The sequence below is a fragment of the Peromyscus eremicus genome, chromosome 4, assembly GCF_949786415.1.
Source record: "Peromyscus eremicus chromosome 4, PerEre_H2_v1, whole genome shotgun sequence".
Lineage (NCBI taxonomy): Eukaryota > Metazoa > Chordata > Mammalia > Rodentia > Cricetidae > Peromyscus > Peromyscus eremicus.
This window is the reverse complement of record NC_081419.1, coordinates 136013865-136025692: the sequence shown is the minus strand read 5'-3', so window position 1 is coordinate 136025692 and position 11828 is coordinate 136013865. Positions and strand designations below refer to the sequence as shown.

Below are 11828 nucleotides of genomic sequence, written 5' to 3'. Positions count from 1 at the left end.
TCTGAGTCTGTCTTTAAATTCTTTTATTAACGAAACTCAGAACCATACAACAGAACCTCAGTTTCCTTGGTAACAAGAGAGACCTGGATTTAGACCCTAGCATCAACATTGTGTACTTAAGGCAGCCCATAGTCTGCCCCATTGTGAGTTTCCTATCTCTAAGGCAAGAATGGAGGTGACCACTGGCTGTGTATAGAGTCCATGAGATTCCCTGGGGCACATTTATGTGTTGGGGACCTGGTGGTCTGACAGTGTCTCCACAGCACTGAACTCTTAGTTGTGTTTACTGAGCATCGTTCTGTGCACCATGGATGCACTGAAACAGATTATAAACCACCTCACTGTGCTTTAAAACGGGACAGGATGCTGTTTACACCAAGAGACTACATCTAAGAAAGTTCTTCCTTGAAAAACTCAAAGAGCTGGTCTCCTTCAGTCAGTATTTTCACAGGAAACATTGAGCTGGATGTGAGAAGTAACCGACTGCCCTCAGAACACAAGTTCTCCAGTTGCCATAGGCTTCTCTGCATCTTGTCTGTTTTCCTCATCTGTATCAATGTGGGCATTTAGGTTTGTGACACCTGGCTTGGTCCAAGTCTTTGTATTTAGTGGATAGTTCAGTTTCAGAGGCTGGAATATGAAGGCAATACTGGGGCATTGTGTAAGGAGCCCAAGGATGGGGACTTGGGTTGAGGTTCTTGGGGATGGAGAGGAATGGATGAACACCTTTTATGGCTGCTCATCAAAAGTCATCATCTGGAGATAAAATGGCTCTGGGAGGAAGCAGAGAGTGTCTGAAGTTATCTAAACTTTCCAGACTGGATAGAGAGTAGGGTGGGATACAGGTGTGGAAGGCAGGGAAATGGGATGAAAGGGATTAAACAAGCCATGGGGCCAAGTCCCAACCCCCATTCCCCACCTCTCCCATCCCCACTTCCTGCCTTAGCTTTGCTTATTTCCCAGAGCTGTGTAGACAAGCTTGACCACATTCCTTTATGGCTCCTCAGATGTGCTGAACCCATGAAAGCCCCGGTTCACTGGGAGCCATGCCAGGAATTCTGGGCTCTTCTTTGCTTCAATTACCCTGTTGTAAGCACAGGACAAGGCAGCCCCATTTTCATTTCTCTGACACTCGCCACATGCAGATGCCAAGGGCACAGGCATGGCCCCGGGCTGAGCTCCTGCTCCTGCTTTTCCAACCAGCACTACTGCCCATTCTTGGGAACAAATCCACTGCTTACAATTGAGGAAATTTTCCGTCTGTTCCTTTATCCATTACCATGTCTCTTCCATCTGTCTGTTCAGTCCTTCTAGAGTTCAGATTGGAGTTTACTGGGCCTCAATGGTTCACTCTTCATCCTTTTCCCTTGGCTCATTATTTTCATCTTTTCCTCTGAGTCTGAAGAAGTCTTTCCCACTGATCTTCCAAATGACTGCTTTGGGCTTTGACAGCATCCAGTCCATTGTTTGGCCTCTACAATTTAGATATTTTGATGACTGTATTTGCTTTTCTTGCTCAAAATATCTCTAGATTACATAGTTCTACTGTGGAAGTGATGTTCGTTTTGTTGAGTCTTATCTTGCTTTATTTTGGAATGCTTTTAGATTTCTAGAGAAGCTGCAAACACACTCCTGAGGGTTCCCACTCATCTCTCACCCATTTCCCCTAGCGTTCACATCCTGCAATGTGGTTTCTATCTTACCACATATATTTGAGAATGAGTTCTTAAAGACACCTCATATGTTTCTCCAGGGAAATGTTTGCAGGGGTTATGTAGAACTGGGCGTTGTTCTGACCACCGAATCTTCACTTATGGTAGGAGATTTTTAAAATTTTATTTCTTATTATCATGTCTATGATGTATGAGTATGGGTACGACATGCTACAGCATGCACATGTAAGTCAAAGGACAACTTTGTGGAGTCAGCTCTCTCCTTCCACCTTTACACGGGCTCTGAGGATTGAACTCAGGTCCTCGACCTTGTGTTCAAGTGCATTATCTGGTTCCAGGAGGTGATTTTAAACATGCTCTGTTACCATTCTTTGAGAGATTTATATGTGTCTAAGATTGACATGAATTTTGTCAGATATTTATTTCAACTTTAATGTTCTTCCAAAATAGGGAAGTAGTGTCTGGTTTTGTGTGTGTGTGTGTGTGTGTGTGTGTGTGTGTGTGTGTGAGAGAGAGAGAGAGAGAGAGAGAGAGAGAGAGAGAGAGAGAGAGAGAGAGGATATCCTGGGGTGGAGGCATTTAAAGGGATGACTCCTCAAGTTGAGGGATCCTTTGTGGTACTCATATTAGTTTGACATTAGCATAGACAACAGCCCTCACCCCTAAAAGACCCACTACTCATTCCACAACCCCACAATAGCAATCACTACATTATTCAATTTACTAATATCCCTTCAGAAGATTCAGTTAGTACTTCACTTTGTATTTCCTCAGAAGCAGATCCTGACATGGTTGGAGAGGCGATTTCACCTTCCACATGAGGGAAAAGTGAGTCGGGGAGGGAAAGGCAGTCCATACAAAGCGTACAATCTAGCAAACTCCTGCATGGATGCTTGGAAGATCTCCACAAGCGGGGAACTCTAGACCAGCATAAAACATGTGCCTCAGAGTTCTCCCACCTGGGAGGGGAGAGAGAGGCCATATTTACACCCTGCTTCAGGGCCTGGAGACTTCTGGCTTGCCTCACAGGTACAGAGTTGTCTATGGTGGTGACAGACAGAATGCCTTGAAAACCCAAGTGCTAGAGGTTGAAGGTAAGGCTGGCGTGAATGAGAGTAGTTGAGTCTCAAGATGACCCCATGAGCTCACTATACCTACTCTGTATTTCCTCTACACATGCCCAGAATGAGTTGATATTTACCCCTCTGAGGTGTATTTCCTCTTAACTTTATAAACTGCTGCTGACCCTGGAATATTTTTTCCTTTGGTAGGGCTTGGAAAATATGTTCTAACAGAGATCTAATTTTCAGACTCTTTGTTTTTGTTTGTTTCTTTTGAGGTTTCCATATATAGCCCTGGCTGGCCTAGAACTCACTGTATGGATTAGACTGGCTTTGAATTCATAGAGATCTGCCTGCCTCAGCCTTCTGAGTGCTGGGATTAGAGGCCTTTACCCCCATGCCTGGCATGCATACTTTGTAAGTAGGGTTTCCTCCCCACATTTTTTTGATTGTGGGTGGGGTAATAGTCCCCTCAATCTAATATCACATGCATTATGTCCTTAGACATGCCACAGTAGTCTTGGCTTGCTGAGAGCAGTTGTCCTTGCTCTCTGGCCTGGAGATAAACTCTTTCAATTAGATATTTACATTTCTTGGTTCATTTCTATTGGAAGATTGGAGGAAAGGGATTTAAAGGTAGGCTCAAATTGGCATTTCAAAATGGAAGTATGACTTATTCCCCAAAGGTATTTCAACATATTATCTCAGGGGCATTTGAACTTATATGTATTTAATTTAATAACTGTTACAAAAAATAGCAGGGAGAAGCAGCTGCGTTGTTCACTTGGTTCAAAGACCATTTATGTTTCCCCAACATTAACTTCCTGCACTTAAACTGACAAACCCTAGATAAATGCAATAATTCCTTCACATTTCACCATGATCAGCTCTTTACCTCTAACAGCAACAATTGTGTTTCTCATTAACTTGTCCACTGCTGATCCTTGGAGTGTTTGAATCTTTAAAAAAATTGTAAGAAACTGTCATAGCTACTGTAAGAGAATAATGAACTAAAGAAATGAGCTATTGTAGCTTTCTCCTGGAGATAAGGACGCTGCTTGGGGTTTGAGCTGAAATTCATCCCATCTTCCTCCCTGGTTCACGGTGCATAATTTTGCATAAGCTGTTTGTAGTTGATGGTGCTTGGGCATGAGATAGGTGGGGCAGGGGAAGCTAGTGGAAGGCTAAGAGAAGGCTGGGGCCATGGAAATCCTGGAGAGTAAAAAGGGAAACCAGGGTTTAAAAACTAGAGCTGTAGAATGTTTCATATGACTTTGGCATGCTATACTGACCTGAGGTCAGAGTAAGGTACCCAAGGATACTTTAGTTTCACACCAGAAGAGACATTTCACTCCTGGAATGTTTTAGGCAAGCATTCTTTTCCGGGCACCCAGACTTTTATGCATCGGGTGTGGCCACATAATGTGTTCTAGCTAATGAAGTAAAAAGAGAGTGACGGCTGCCACTTCCAGGTCGAGTCCATAACATTCTCAGTCGGTGTCCACTACACTCCTGCTAAACAGGATCATGGAGAGTTTGGGGTTGCATAGTGAAGAAAACTTCTATCCACCATAGAAATGGAGCCTACATCCCCGAGTCACCATATGAAGGAGAACCATCTGTGGATGAAAACATCTCTATATGCGAAGAGAAACACACTGATGAAATGTTACATATAAATACTTTAGAGCAGCAGATACTGTCTTTCCTAACATCTTGGGTCTTGAGGCACAGTAAAGAGGACCTAGGCAGTCTTTACAGAGTCAGCTTTGTGAGAAATCTAAGCTGGGTCTCGCAGAACATGCGCTGGTCTGAGAGGCAGATGCAGGGATGGGTTTTAGAGGTGGGTTGCCTGCCACACCGAAGGCAATGAAGACAGCATTCCTGATGGTGGCTGAGGCCCAGACATCCCGTCTTAAGGTCGTCACGTAAGTGTGGAACTTTGACCGGCAGTGAGCTGGGATATTTCAGTGGAAGGAAAAGTGATGGACAAGGGAAGGAAGGAATATGAATTGTATCCACAACTTAGAGGAATCTGATGGAGATCACCAAGTGGAGAAGGGAAAGCTTGGAGTGACTATTAGCTCATTTAAAGCAGAGGGACTTCCTAGAAATGAGGAAGGGAACTCCCATCTCCAGTAGGCCAAAGGCAGAGAAATCTGAGACATTGGATTATAGTGAAGGCAGAGATGATGTAAACACCTTGGAAGGCTCTAGGACAGTGGTTCTCAGCTTTCCTACACTTGATCTTAGCCAAAAGGCCAAGAAGCGATGGTTCTCAGCTTTCCTAATGCTGCAAGCCTTTAATACAGTTCTTCATGTTGTGGTGACCTCCAACCATAAAATTATTTAAGTTGCTGCTTTATAACTAATTTTGCTGCTGTTATGAATCGTCACGTAAATATCTGTGTTTTCCTATGGTCTTAGGTGACCCCTGTGAAGAGGTGGAATGACCTCTAAAGGGACTGCAACCCACAGGTTTAGAACTGCTGCCCTTAGGGGATAGAAACCAGCCAAGGAAAGGGCAAGGTCACTGCTCCAACCCCAGTCCTGTGCCCACTCTGTGCCCACTCTGTGCCCACTCTGGAGCCTGTGCTCACTGAGTACATGGTAGACACAGATGGCCTAATGATGTATTGAATCTAGTCATAGACACAATAATCCATGTATCCATTATGCATTCACCACACACCTGGAAATTCACCAATTCATACATGTGTGCATCTATGCATCTGATATACACACACAATTTACATCCATTCTAAACACACTTATTGATGAGTATGTATGTGCAGAACTTAGTGTGCTCCACACTGGAGGTGATGAAGTGAACAGGACTCAGGTCTATCTTCAATGATCTCACAGCCTCAGAGAAGAGACCTCTGTATGGCCAGTGCAGCATGAAGCGGGTAACCCAGGAATTCCCGTAAGTTTGGATCATGGAAGGGCCACGTTGCTTATCTTCCCTGAGAAGAGGGTGGCTGAGTCTGGCCTTGAAGGGTGTGTAGGAGATTTACAGGTGGGAAATAGGAGGTCAGTAGAGCATCTGTCAAAACAAACAGCACCTTAAAGGCAAGAAGAAAATGTCCCCCTTTTGATCTAGACACAAAGGGATACAAAGGATCAGACAACAGGAGGGAAGGCTTTGATTACGTGGTCTCCCAGGTGAGGCCTGGGGAGATGAGACAGGCAGTTGAACACAACATGAAGGAATACTGAGAGCAGAGAACATGCTGGGAACTGAGTAGGAGGCTTCTACACAAGTTGGAGTACTATTCAGATGGGCCAGAGAGAGTGGGCTGTCCCTGGAGGCGTCCAGTGGATAGGGCTCATGGGATGCAGCCATATCAGTGGAGAGAGAAGAGTGAGGCCAGCTTCCTTTCATGGTTTCTGTCCTGGGGGTTGATGATGGAGTTTGAAGATATGATAATTCCAACTGTTGAGAACGGAACATGCCAGAATCAGCTCATTTAGGGGTAAAGTAAGAGTGTAACTCCGCTGGAAAGATTTCATTTATTCCTCTTAAAATGGGAAAAGATGGGTGTGGAACTCACAAAGACCTCGCTGACTCCGAACAAATCACTGGAGAGATGGAGTCCTTGTTTTCTTTCCCCTAGACACCAGACTTGTATTTATGTTTCCCAACATAAGACTAGACTCTCTGGACATCCAAGTCATACCGTGGATTGACTTTAATGTCACGGCCCATTTGATACATGAAGATTTCTTTCTTCTCTGCTGGGAATTGAACTTAGGGCCTCTGGCGAGGACAGTGCTCCACAGCTGAGACACAGCTCCTGTCCAATTTTTTATAAAAGATAAGGATTCACTAAGTTTCTGAGGTTGGCTTTGGACTTGAAATCCTCCTGCCTCAGCCTTCCAAGTAGCTGAGAATATAGGCAATGGCCACCTGCACAGGCCACAAAGAATTTTGAACCTCAGGGGACTGAAAGCCTTTCTTTCTCAACTCCATTACGGAATTTGGCCCACCACTCAATCCAGTGAAAATCATCTGTCAACCTCATTCTTTCATTCAACACATGTGGGAGAAAGTAGATCCTAATAGTTGGAGACCGAGTCTGAGAATTTCGAGCAACTTTTCAGCTCCTTTAGGAAGAGTTTCACTGCTGAAGCTTGAGGTAGGTGGGGAGAGCTTAAAGGGCCTTTTTGATGTCTTCTTTGGCAAAGATTTTTGTGAAGGCCTGAGACTAGGTGTGGTGATTACTATATTAGTAATATAGACACACACACACACACACACACACACACACACACACACACACACACAGAGGTGGGTGGAGAAGGTCAAACGTAATCCCAGCTCTTGAGAGGTAGAGGTGGGAGAATCAGAAGTTCAAGGGCATCCTTGACTACATAATGAATTTGCATGAATTTGGGGCAGGCTTGGACTACATGAACGTCTATCTTAAAAAAAAAAAAAGGAGACAGGTAGGGAGGGAGGGAGGGAAAGGGAGATGATAGATAGATAGATAGATAGATAGATAGATAGATAGATAGATAGACAGAGTGCAAGCTGACACCAGTAAGACTAATCCGCCAGCTGTTTCAGGTTGTCATTTAGTTAAAGCTTTTGGCAAAGACTCAGGGCCAGTGTTGTTATGGGTCCGGTGTTGTTTCCAGGCCAGATTTGCTGTCTCAGTCATGGTGGGCCTGTGTCTACTTCCATCTTATATATATTCACTGATATTTATACTTGAAGGATCTGTGCTTGTCCTTGGGCACCAGAGACAAGTCCACCCCTGTCACAGCTCCTAGGCAGGAGACAGGTAGTCCTGACTGTTGGAGCTCCTCTTGCCTCAGGTCTCTGATGTATGATGGGAATCCAGCCCTTAGAGGTTGTTGGAGTCCAGGGACCAGTTGGAAGGACCAGTCTTGAGATTCTGTCTTTGCCATTGACTCCTGGGTGACTCCTGTTCTTTCAGCCTCGGTTTCTTCAGCAGTGAAATGGACGCAATTTGTGCACTTCATATTTGCATGAAGACTAAATGACGCACTGCAGAGGCTCTCCCCAGGGATGTGAGGTGCCTAGGGTATGTCATGGTGTGGGGGCAGGCTGGCCAGGTTCCAACAGTTGGGCTCTAGCAGCCTCTGGAGAGTATTTTCTTAGATTCACAAGCCTGCCTTGAGGATGGCAAATTGAATGGAGAAGATACTGTCATTGAGGGTCCCCAGCCTCACTCAAATCTCCGGAAAGATAGTGCAGAGACAACCAGAAAACCTCTATATAACAAGTAGTGAGAGTCTATAGCTTTCATGCCCAAGGCTCCAACCATGAGGGAAGGGATGCTCTCTATGTGGATGCCAGTCAGAACTAGGGGACAGTGCCAATGCTCTCTGCCTGTGGCTGGTCTGCCACTAACCTCATCCTGGGAGAAAGAACTGGTGACCCTGCTTGGCAGAAAAGAGTCCTCTGAGCATATTCTGAAGTTGTCACTTCAGCAAAGACTGGAACATCTGAGGGAAGGGAGAGAGGGATGGGAAGGTGGGTGAGAAAGGGTTGAGCTTGTTTTTGTGACTATATTAGTCACCTTCTTGTTTAACAGAATACCTGACCAATGCAATTTAAGGAAGGAAGGGTTGCTTTAGGCTAATAGTATGGTTCAGAAGGCATGGTGGCAGGCCCATGAGGCAGCTGGTCACAATGTATCCATAGTCAGGAAGTAGAGGAAGAGACAAATGCTGGTGTACAGCTCGCTTTGCTTTTTCCTTCTCACTCAGTTCAGGTCCCCAACCCATGGGATGGTGCTAACCATTAGGGATGGCTTTCCTACCTAGCATGCCCAGACACTCATCTCCCAGGCAACTCCAGATTCTGTCAAGTTGACAATACTGACCATCATAGTGGTCAATTTGACTATAGTACTTATGCATATTATTATTATTATTATTATTATTATTATTATTATTATTATTAGTGCGTGTGTGTGTGTGTGTGTGTGTGTGTGCGTGCATGTCTCTGTGTGTGTGTGTCTGTGTGTGTGTGTAGGTCTGCAGATAACCTGCAGGAGTTGGTTCTCTACTTCCACCATGTAGGTCTCAGAATCTAGCACAGGTTGTAAGGCTTGGCGCCAAGCACCTTCACCTACTGAGCCCTTTCTATTTATTTACCTTTAAACATTTGTTTATCTACAATGTCCACTTTAAGGTGTGAAGCTTGGTGGAATTCTGCACATTCACACTGTTTTAGCATTGTTGTCTAGTTCCAAGATACTTTCATCTTTACATACAGAAAACCCAGGAGCCATGAACTCACTGACCCTCCCACCCACCAGCCCTGTTTCTCCCAGGCCTCTGATCACCACTCATGTACTTCCTGTTCCTCTGTACCTGTCTGTTCTGGACACGAGATAAATGGAGCTGAGCAGTGTGCGGCCTTCCAGGTCCCCTCGCCGTGTTGCTGCGGGGATTCCTCTATACTCAGCATGTATGTGTGCTTCATTCCTTTTTAATCTCACATTGCACAGTGGTGGCTACGCCAGCTACACAGGTCCAAGTTCACTCCCCCTTTTGTCCTTTTTGCAGGTTTCTTCTTACAGTCGGAGCTCAGGGTCGTCTCTGAGCAGGGGAAGCTGAGCTCAGAAGTGGTGATGCTTTGCTTTCTTCGGACAGTGTGTGCCATTCTGGGATGACACTAACCCTCAGTGCTGCCAGGGGGCAGCACGTGCCCATGGAGCCTGCCTTTTGCCTTCAGAGGAGCCTTATTTACGAAACTGTTGAGCTCAGAGAACATTCCTTCCCATCCCATCATGCATGTTTCAGATGTTGTGCTCTGGCTCAACAAATTGTCTGGGCTTAATTTTGGAGAAATCATTGTCGGGAATTGCTGAAGCAGTTTAATTCTAAAGCACATATTTATATGGGGCTTCAAAACCCACAGCCCTGCTCATGATTACAGATGGAGGGGAGCGGAAGTTTAATCAGGATGGAGATGAGGTTTGAGCCGAGAGGTTGCTGGGATGTGTGTGGCAGAGACAGAGCAGAAAAGCCAGCACTTGGTGGGCCTGGCTCAGGGCAGCTCTGATGGGTCAGGGGTTGAGGGCCAGGCCCCCCTCCAACTTGACTGATGGATAAACTGGCTCTAAAGGTTCTGTGCTCACTAGTGGGATGCTCTGTTCTTAGGACCATGGCCTGGCTTGCTTCTGTTGATGGCCCCCTGCCTCTGAGAGATGGCAGTCTGTCTCCAGTGAGAGTCCCATCTCTTCTTCTCCATCCAGGTAGCTGCTCTAGACTCGGGTTGAAAGAACAGGTAATGTTACACTGGCAGAAGGCAGGCGAAATCCCTACCTCAGAAGAAAGAAGCTGAGGAGACACTTCTCCTTCCTTTTCCCCACTGGTTCAGAATCAGAGGCTATACATGAGCCATCTTCCCAGGGAAATGTTGATACTCCTGTCCTGCAGTACAGCCCCTTGGCAACAGCCCACACTGTCCCAGATTCAGCAAGGAAAGTCATATGATGAAGGGAAGGAAGCTTGGGACTCAGAAGCCTCCAGCTAGACTTGCTGTGCGGCCTTGGCAAGTCCCTGCCCTTCTCTGGGTCCCACTGTTTTCATCTGTAAAGTGAGTGGTGTGTCAGATTGACTTAGGTTCAGAAATAGACATCACACGCAGCTTTTACATGCTAGATACCTTGCTGGATCTCTTATACCCATGATGTGGCTTATCTCTCAAAACAGGCTTTCAGGGAGGCATTAGGACCCCCCATTTTACTGTTGGGAGGTTGGAGAGTGCAGATGTGGCAGGAACTTTGCACCTGCTCTGAGATCGCGAGGCAGTTTGACTCTGACCCCTGGGTCCCAAACCTGGTGCTCTAAAGTTTGCACCCTGTAGAGGCCTGTGTACCTTGTTTACATAGCCAAGCATCGGATTAGACACTGGGCCTTTGGGTCACACCACAGATCTACTTTAATGTCACATGAACAATGATTTAAACTAGCTGTGGTGGCCATATCTTTCCTTTTTGACTTTCCTTGTTAGATTTGACCCACCACCCCAGTCTTGCAGGATCAACTGGCCCTGGAGGCACAGAATGAGGCAAATTCTGGTTCTAAGGACTTTGGTCCATTTGACTGTGAAAGGCTCGCCCTGGGGGGGCGGGGATAATCGGTGTCAGTAGACAGTGGTTAATTCAGAAACTTAAAACTGGTCAAAGTACAGAAAATAAGTGTCTCTGGAATGGTCAGCCACAAATGGGATTTCTCTATGAAATATCCTCCCTGCAAGGGTCAGGGACCATTGGGGAAAGGGGGACAGAAAGACCGTAAGAACAGGTTAAAGAGGACGATGTCTTCTGGACATGACAGGGCCTGTGACCATTATGAACTCATAGTAGTTGTGTTTGTCTGCACCGCACAAGGTCAGTCAACCAATATCCAGCATGGAGGAGGGAGGGTCTCAGGAGCCACCACTCTTGCTGATGAGTTTTGACAGCTGATGGCTTACAGGTCAGGGAGAGTCAGTTCTCTTTAAGGGAGTGGTCCCTGGTAGGTCAACCAGGCTATAGTAGATGACCCAGAGGGTAAAGTGATAGTGTGCATCTGTAATGCCCGTGCTCATGCTTGAGATGGGAGATAGAGATAGGAAATCCTTGAAAGCAGTGGATAACAAGAGACTGTCTCAAATAAACTGGAAGATGACGATCACCATCCAAGGTTGGCCTTTGACTTCCACATATGTGTCATGATGTATACATGTGTACTCTCCCACAGGAACACACACACACACACACACACACACACACACACACACACGCAGAGAGAGAGAGACAGACACAGACACACAGACAGACACACACACACACAAACACACACACAAACACACACCATATTCATGAGCATACACAAAAGATTGAAAAACAAACAAGAAAAAACCAGAGATCCAGAGTCCTTTTAAAGACACGCATGTTTCCAGTGACCAAAGTTTCACTCAACAAAGGTCCACAGCATCTCCCAGGAGGGTTGTACTGGGACATCCAACATCCATTACCCCATGTCAGCCAAAACCCACTGCACATGTTAGAAACCTATTCAGGGGCTGGGGAGATGGCTGAGCTGGTAAAGTCCAGATTTTGGACCC

At 45.8% G+C, this 11828-nt stretch overlaps 1 pseudogene; it reads right to left on the bottom strand.

Annotated features, from left to right (window-relative positions):
• Positions 1-4832: 4832 nt before the first annotated feature.
• Positions 4833-5007, bottom strand: LOC131910207 (U2 spliceosomal RNA; annotated as a pseudogene).
• Positions 5008-11828: the final 6821 nt, after the last annotated feature.